Here is a 10,791-nt window from a genome sequence, read left to right on the forward strand (position 1 = left end):
ATTTTCGTAATTTTATGTGTATTTTGTATATTTATTTTCCTACAAATATGCGTTCTTTTATCGGAATTTTGTTTATTTATTTTGATACGAATTTTCATTTTTTTAGGTGTATTTGATATATATATTTTTATACTTATTTACATAATTTTATATGTATTTTGAATATATATTTTCATAGAAATTTACTCTATATGTATATACAAAAAAACACAAAAATAATTTAAATTTGTATGAAAATAAAAATACAAAATACACATAAAATTAGGTAAATTTGTATTGAAATACATATACAAAATACACTTAAAATAATGTAAATTTGAATAAAATTATATAAACAAATACACTTTAAATAACGTTAGTTTGTATAAAATATATATAGAAATAGACATTAAATAATGAAAATATGTATAAAAAAATATATACAAAACACAAATAGTATAATATAAAATCGTATCAAAATATATACACAGAATATTAATAAAATAATGTACATTTGTATGAAAACTAAGATGTAAAATACCTATAAAATAACGCATTTTTTATAAAATTATATATACCAAAATACACATAAAATATTTGAATTTGTATTAAAATAAATATACAAAATGCACATACAATAAGGTAAATTTGTATTGAAATAGATATGCAAAATACATATAAAACAATGTAAATTTGTTTCAAAATATATATACGAATACACATAAAATAACGTAGATTTCTATAAATATATATATACAAAACACAAATAAAATTAAGTAAATACGAATCAAAAATGTATACAAAATACACATAAAATAATGTAAATTCGTATATATATAAATAAACAAAATACCAATAAGGGAATGTGTATTTGTATAAAAACACAGAAGTAATTAAATTTGTATGAAAATAGATATACAAAATACACATAAAATAAGCAAAATTTGAATTGAAATATATATACAAAATCCTTATTTCATGTGTATTCGTATATATATTTTGAAACAAATTTACATTGTTTATATGTATTTTGCATATCTATTTGTGTGTATTCTGTATTTATTTTTGTTATACATAGAATAATGTAAAATCGTATCAAAATAAGTACACGGAATATCAATAAAATAATTTAAATTTGTATGAAAATAAAGATGCAAAATACCCATAAAATAGAACATATTTTTTTTTAAATACATATACAAAAATACACATAGAATAATTAAATTTGTATTAAAATTAATATACAAAATGCACATACAATAAGGTAAGTTTGTATTGAAAAAAAAAACGCAAAATACACATAAAACAGTGTAAATTTGTTTCAAAATATATATACGAATACACATAAAATAACGATGATTTCTATAGGAATATATATACAAAATACACATGAAATGATGTAAATACGTATAAGAATATATATACAAAATACAAATTAAATACTGTAAATTCGCGTCAAAATAAATAAACAAAATATCAATAAAAGAAAGTGTATTTGTATGAAAATAGATATACAAAATACACATAAAATAACCTAAATTTGTTTCAAACTATATACAAAAATACACAAAAATATTTTAAATTTGAATGAAAATAAATATACAAAATACACATAAAATTAGGTAAATTTGTATGAAAAACATATACAAAATACACATAAAATAAAGTAAATTTGAATTAAAAGACATAAACAAATACACTTAAAATAACGTAAATTTGTATAAAAAAATATATACAAAACACAAATAGAATAATGTAAAATCGTATCAAAATAAATACACAGAATATTAATAAAATAATGTAAATTTGTATGAAAATAAAGAGGCAAAATACCCATAAAATAACGCTTTTTTTTTTTAAATATATATACCAAAATACACATAAAAAAATTAAATTTATATGAAAATAAATATATAAAAAAACACATACAATAAGGTAAATTTGTATTGAAATAGATATGCAAAATACATATAAAATAATGTAAATTTGTTTCAAAATATATATACGAATACACATAAAATATCGTAGATTTCTATAAAAATATATATACAAAATACACATAAAATGAAGTAAATACGTATAACAAAATGTATACAAAATACACATAAAATAATGTAAATTCGTATCAAAATAAATAAAAAAATACCAATAAAAGAATGTGTATTTGTATAAATATAAATAGAAAAAATACGCATAAAATAACGTAAATTTATATAAAACTATATACAAAAATACACAGAAGTATTTTAATTTCTATGAAAATAGATATACAAAATAAGGTAAATTCGTTTCAAATTCAATAAACAAAATTCAGATAAAAGAACGTATATTTGTAGAAAAAATAAATATACAAAATACACATAAAATAACGAAAATTTGTATGAAAATATATAAAAAAATAAATAAAAATAATTTCAATTTGTATGAAAATAAATATACAAAATACACATGTATTTTGTATATCTATTTTCACACAAATTTAATTACTTTTGTGTATTTTTGCAAATAGTTTTATATAAATTTACGTTATTTTATTTGTATTTTGTATATTTATATTTATACAATACACATTCTTTTATTAGTATTTTGTTTATTGATTTTGATACGAGTTTACATTATTTTATGTGTATTTTGTATACCTTTTTTTATACTTATTTACTTCATTTTACGTGTATTTTGTATATTTATTTTCATAGAAATCTATGCTATTTTATGTGTATTCGTATATATATTTTGAAAAAAATTTATATGGTTCTATATGTATTTTGCATATCTATTTCAATACAAATTTACCTTATTCTATGTGCATTTTGTATATTTATTTTAATACAAATTCAAATATTTTATGTGTGTCTTGGTATAAATTTTTTTTATAAAAAAATGCGTTATTTTATGAGTATTTTGCATCTTAATTTTCATACAAATTTACATTATTTTATTAATATTCTGTGTATTTATTTTGATACGATTTTATATTATCCTATTTGTGTTTTGTATATATTTTTTTTATACATATTTACATTATTTAATGTGTATTTTTTATATATATTTTATACAAATTTACGTTATTTTAAGTGTATTTGTTTATATATTTTCATTCAAATTTACATTATTTTATGTGTATTTTGTAAATGTATTTCAATACAAATTTACCTAATTTTATGTGTTTTTTATATATTTATTTTCATAGAAATTAAAATTATTTTTGTGTATTTTTGTATATAGTTTTATACAAATTTAGGTGATTTTATGTGTATATTGTATATCTATTTTCATACAAATTCACATTCTTTTATTGATATTTTGTTTACTTATTTTGACGCGAATTTACATTATTTAATGTGTATTATATATAAATATATATATATATATATATATATATATATATATATATATATATATATATATATATATATATATATATATATATATATATATATATATATATATATATATATATATATATATATATATATATATATATATATATATATATATATATACGTGTTTACATCATTTGATGTGTATTTTGTATATATACTTCTATAGAAATCTACGTTGATTTATGAGTATTCGTATATAGATTTTGAAATAAATTTACACTGTTTTATGTGTATTTTGAATATTTTTTCAATACAAATTTACCTTATTGTATATGCATTTTGTATATTAATTTTAATACAAATTTAATTATGCTATGTGTATTTTTGTATATGTATTTTTATAAAAATATGCTTTATTTTATGGGTATTTTGCATTTTTATTTTCATACAAATTTACATTATTTTATTTATATTCTGTTTATTTTTTTTAAACAATTTTACATTATTCTATGTGTATTTTGTATATCTATTTTTATACGTATTTACTTAATTTTATGTGTATTTTGTATATATATTTTTATAGAAATCTAAGTTATTTTATATGTATTCGTATATATATTTTGAAACAAATTTACATTGTTTTATATGTATTTTTGCATATATCTTTCAATACAAGTTTACCTTATTGTATGTGCATTTTGTATATTTATTTCAGTACAAATTTAAATATTTTATGTGTATTTTGGTATATATATTATTATAAAAAATGTGCTATTTGATGGGAATTTTGCATCTTTATTTTCATACAAATTTACATTATTTTATTAATATTCGGTGTATTTATTTTGTTACGATTTCACATTATTCTATTTGTTTCTTGTATATATATTTTTTATACATATTTACATTATTTAATGTGTGTCTTGCATATATATTTCATACAAATTTATTATCTATTATTTATTTTCATGCAAATACACATTCTTTTTATGATATTTTTTTTATTTATTTTGACGCGAATTTACCTAGATATGTATTTTGTATATATATTTTTATACGTATTTACATAATTTCATGTGTATTTTGTATAAATATTTCTATAGAAATCTACGTTATTTTATGTGTATTCGTATATATATTTTGAAACAAATTAACTTTGTTTTATATGTATTTTTGAATATCTCTTTCAATACATATTTACCTTACTGTATATGCATTTTGTATATTTATTTCAATACAAATTTAAATATTTTATGTGTATTTTGGTATATATATTTTTATAAAAAAAATGCGCTATTTTATGGGAATTTTGCATCTTTCTTTTCATAGAAATTATCATTATTTTATTGATATTCTGTGTATTTATAATGAAAGGATTTTACATTATTCTATTTCTTTTTTGTATATATTTTTTTATACACATTTACATTATTTAATGTGTATCTTGCATATATATTTTATACAAATTTACGTTATTTTAAGTGTATTTGTTTATATATTTTCATTCAAATTTACATTATTTGATGTGTATTTTGTATATGTATTTCAATACAAATTTACCTAATTTTATGTGTATTTTTTATATTTCCTTTCAAACAAATTTAAATTATTTTTGTGTATTTTTGTATATAGTTTTATACAAATTTAGGTTATTTTATGTACGCATTTACATTATTTAGTGTGTGTTTTGCATATATATTTTTTTGCAAATTTTTTTTTTTATGTGCATTTTTGTACATATATTTTTATAGAAATTTGCGTTATTTGTATATGTTTTCTCATACAAATTTACATTATTTTATTGTTATTTTGTTTATTTATTTTGATACGAATTACATGATTATATGTGTATTTTGTACATATTTTTTATACGTATTTACATTACTTAATGTGTATTTTGTTTATATATTTTTAAACAAATCTACGTTATTATATGTATTTGTGTAAATATTTTGATACAGATTTACATTATTTTATGTATTTTGTATGTACATTTCAATTCAAATTTAGCTTATTTTAGCTGTATTTTGTATATATATTTTCATACAAATTTTATTACTTCTGTGTATTTTTGTGTATAGTTTTATACAAATTTACGATATTTTATGTGTATTTTGTATATTTATATTTATACAAATACACATTCTTTTACTGGTATTTTGTTTATTTATTTTGATACGATTTTTATGTATATTTTGTATTCATTTTTTATACGTATTTATTTCATTTTATGTGAATTTTGTATATATTTTTATAAAAATCTACGTTATTTTATGTGTATTCGTATATATATTTTGAAACAAATTTACATTGTTTTATATGTACTTTGCATATCTATTTCAATATAAATTTACCTTATAGTATGTGCATTTTTTATATTTATTTTAATACAAATTTTAATATTTTATGTGTATTTTGGTATATATATTTTTATAAAAAATGCGTTATTTTATTGCTATTTTGCATCTTTATTTTCATACAAATTTACATTATTTTATTAATATTCTGTGTATTTATTGTTGATACGATTTTACATTATTCTATTTGTGTTTTGTATATATTTTTTTATACATATTTACATTATTTAATGTGTATTTTCTATATATATTTGATACAAATTTCCGCTATTTTAAGTGTATATGTTTATATATTTTCATTCAAATTTCCATTATTTTACGTGTATTTTATATATGTATTTCAATATAAATTTACCTAATTTTATGTGTATTTTGTATATTTATTTTCATACAAATTTAAATTATTTTTGTGTATTTTTGAATATAGTTTTATACAAACTTAGGTTATTTTATGAGTATTTTGTATATCTAATTTCATACAAATATACATTCTTTTATTGATATTTTGTTTATTTATTTTGACGAGAATTTAAATTATTTAATGTAAATTTTGCATATATATATTTTTATACGTATTTACATCATTTCATGTGTATTTTGTATATATATTTCTATAGAAATCTACGTTATTTTATGTGTATTCGTATATAGATTTTTAAACAAATTTACACTTTTATGTGCATTTTGTATATTTTTTCAATACAAATTTACCTTATTGTATGTGCATTTTGTATATTAATTTTAATACACATTTAATTATTCTATGTGTATTTTTGTATATGTATTTTTTATAAAAATATGCTTTATTTTATGGGTATTTTGCATCTTTATTTTCATACAAAATTACATTATTTTATTGATATTCTGTGTATTTATTTTGATACGATTTTACATTATTTTACGTATATTTTGTATATCTATTTTATACAAATATTCGTTATTTTATGTGAATTTGTTTTCATTTCATACAAATTTACATTATTTTATGTGTATTTTGTACATGTATTTAAATACAAATTTAACTAATTATATGTGTATTTTGTATATCTATTTTCATACAAATTGAAATTTTTGTTTTTGTTTTTTGAATATATTTTTATTCAAATTTTCGTAATTTTATGTGTATTTTGTATATTTATTTTCCTACAAATATACGTTCTTTTATAGGAATTTTGTTTATTTATATTGATACGAATTTTATTTTTTTTAGGTCTATTTGATATATATTTTTTTATACTTATTTACATAATTTTATATGTATTTTGAATATATATTATCATAGAAATTTACTCTATATGTTTATACAAAAAAACAAATAATTAAAATTTGTGTGAAAATAAATATACAAAATACACATAAAATTAGGTAAATTTGTATTTAAATACATATATAAAATACACTTAAAATAAAGTAAATTTGAATGAAATTATATAAACAAATACACTTAAAGTAACGTTAATTTGTATAAAATATATATAAAAAATACACATTAAATAACGAAAATATGTATAAAAAAATATATACAAAACACAAATAGTATAATATAAAATCGTATCAAAATATATACACAGAATATTAATAAAATAATGTACATTTGTATGAAAATTAAGGTGCAAAATACCTATAAAATATCGCATTTTTTATAAAATTATATATACGAAAATACACATAAAATATTTGAATTTGAATTAAAATAAATATACAAAATGCAAATACAATAAGGTAAATTTGTATTGAAATAGATATGCAAAATACATATAAAACAATGTAAATTTGTTTCAAAATATATATACGAATACACATAAAATAACGTAGATTTCTATAAATATATATATACAAAATACAAATAAAATTAAGTAAATGCGAATCAAAAATGTATACAAATTACATATAAAATAATGTAAATTCTTATAAATATAAATAAACAAAATACCAATAAAAGAGTGTGTATTTGTATAAATATAAATATACAAAATGCACATAAAATAACGTAAATTTGTATAAAACTATATACAAAAATACACAAAAGTAATTAAATATGAAAATAGATATACAAAATACACACAAAATAAGCTAAATTTGAGTTGAAATATATATACAAAACACATAAAATAAAGTAAATTCGTTTCAAAATATTTTTAACAAATACACATATAATAACGTAAATTTGTAAAAAAATATATAAACAAAATACACATTAAGTAATGTAAATACGTATAAAAAGTTTTTTTACAAAATACACAAATAATCAAGTCATTCGTATCAAAATAAATAAACAAAAAACTAATTAAATAATGTAAATTAGTATGAGAAAACATATACAAAATACACATAAAATAACGTTTTAAGTTTCTATAAAAATGCACATAAAATTAGTTTGCATAAAAAAAATATATACAAAACACACATTAGGTAAATGAGTATAAAAATATGTATACAAAATACCTATGAAATAATCTAAATTCGTATCGAGTTAAATTAAGAAAATAACAATAAAATAATGTAATTTTGGATAAAAATATATATAAAAAACACACAAAAAATAACCTAAATACAAATACAAATATACACATTAAATAATTTAAAATTGAATGAAATAAATATACAAAATAAACATAAAATAAGGTAAATTTGTAATAAAATATATGTAAGAATACACATGAAATAATATATATTTGTATGAAAATATATATACAAATACACATAAAATAACATGAATTTGTATAAAATTTGTTTAAAAATTTATACGAATACATACAATAAAATAACGTAAATTTTTATGAAAATGTATATATAAAATACACATATAATAATTTAAATACGTAGAAAAATATATATACAAAATACACATAAAATAATGTAAATTCGTAAAAAATTAAATACACAAAATTCCTATAAAAGAATGTATATTTGTAGGAAAATATATATACAAAAAACAAATAAAATAACTAAAATTTGTATGAAAATATATACAAAAATACACAAAAATAGTTTAAATTTGTTTGAAAATAGATATGCAAAATACACATAAAGTTAGGCAAATTTGTATTGAAATACATATACAAAACTCACATAAAATAATGTAAATTTGTATGAAAATAATAAACAAATACATATAAAATAACGTAAATTTGGATAAAATATATATACAAAACATACATTAAATATTTTAAATATGTATAAAAATATATTATATTATATATATTTTTATTGATATTTGCGTTATTTATGTGTATTTTGTATATGTTTTCTCATAGAAATTTACATTATTTTATTGGTATTTTGTCTATTTATTTTGATACGAATTACTTGATTAATTGTGTATTTTGCACATTTTTTTATACGTATTTACATTATTTAATGTGTATTTTGTTTATATATTTTTATACAAATTTACGTTATTATATGTGTATTTGTATAAGTATTTTGATACAAATTTACATTATTTTATGTAGTTTGTATATATATTTCAATTCAAACTTAGCTTATTTTATGAGTATTTTGTATATCTATTTATTTTAATACAAAATCAAATATTTTATGTTTTTTCGTATATATATTTTTATAAAAAATGCGTTATTTTATGGGTATTTTGCATCTTAATTTTCATACAAATTTACATTATTTTATTAATATTTTCTGTATTTATTTTGATTCGATTTTACATTATTTTATTTGTGTTTGTATATATATTTTATACATATTTACATTATTCAATGTGTTTTTTGTATATATATGTGATACAAATTTACGTTATTTTAAGTCTATATGTTTATATATTTTCATTCAAATTTACATTATTTTATGTGTATTTTGTATATGTATTTCAATACAAATTTACCTAATTTTATATGTTTTTTGTATATTTATTTTCATACAATTTTAAACTATTTTTTTGTATTTTTGTTTATAGTTTTATACAAATTTAGGTTACTTTATGTGTATTTTGTATATCTATTTTCATACAAATACACATTCTTTTCATGATATTTTGTTTATTTATTTTGACACGAATTAACATTATTTAATGTGTATTTTGTATATATATTTTTATATTTACATTATTTCAAGTGTATTTTGTATGTATATTTCTATAGAAATCTGCTTTATTTTATGTGTATTCGTTAATATACAAAATGCATATACAATAAATTTAAATTTGATTATATTAAATGAAATAAATAAACAAAATAAACATAAAATAAGGTAAATTTGTAATAAGATATATGTAAGAATACACATAAAATAATATAAATTTGTATGAAAATATATATACAAATACACATAAAATAACATGAATTTGTATAAAATTTGTTTCAAAATATATACGAATACACACAATAAAATAACGTAAATTTTTATGAAAATGTATATATAAAATACACATAAAATAATTTAAATACGTAGAAAAATATATATACAAAATACACATAAAATAATGTAAATTCGTAAAAATTTAAATACACAAAATTCCAATAAAAGAATGTATATTTGTAGGAAAATATATATACAAAAAACAAATAAAATAACTAAAATTTGTATAAAAATATATACAAAAATACACAAAAATAATTTAAATTTGTTTGAAAATAGATATGCAAAATACACATACAGTTAGGCAAATTTCTATTGAAATACATATACAAAACTCACATAAAATAACGTAAATTTGTATGAAAATATATAAACAAATACATATAAAATAACGTAAATTTGGATAAAATATATATACAAAATATACATTAAATATTTTAAATATGTATAAAAATATATTATATTATATATATTTTTATTGATATTTGCGTTATTTATGTGTATTTTGTATATGTTTTCTCAGAGAAATTTACATTATTTTATAGGTATTTTGTCTATTTATTTTGATACGAATTACATGATTATTTGTGTATTTTGTACATTTTTTTATACGTATTTACATTATTTAATGTGTATTTTGTTTATATATTTTTATACAAATCTACGTTATTATAGGTGTATTTGTATTAGTATTTTGATACAAATTTACATTATTTTATGTATTTTGTATATATATTTCAATTAAAATTTAGCTTATTTTATGTGTATTTTGTATATCTATTTATTTTAATACAAAATCAAATATTTTATGTTTTTTC

The sequence above is a fragment of the Eriocheir sinensis genome, unplaced genomic scaffold, assembly GCF_024679095.1.
Source record: "Eriocheir sinensis breed Jianghai 21 unplaced genomic scaffold, ASM2467909v1 Scaffold48, whole genome shotgun sequence".
Classification (NCBI taxonomy): Eukaryota; Metazoa; Arthropoda; class Malacostraca; order Decapoda; family Varunidae; genus Eriocheir; species Eriocheir sinensis.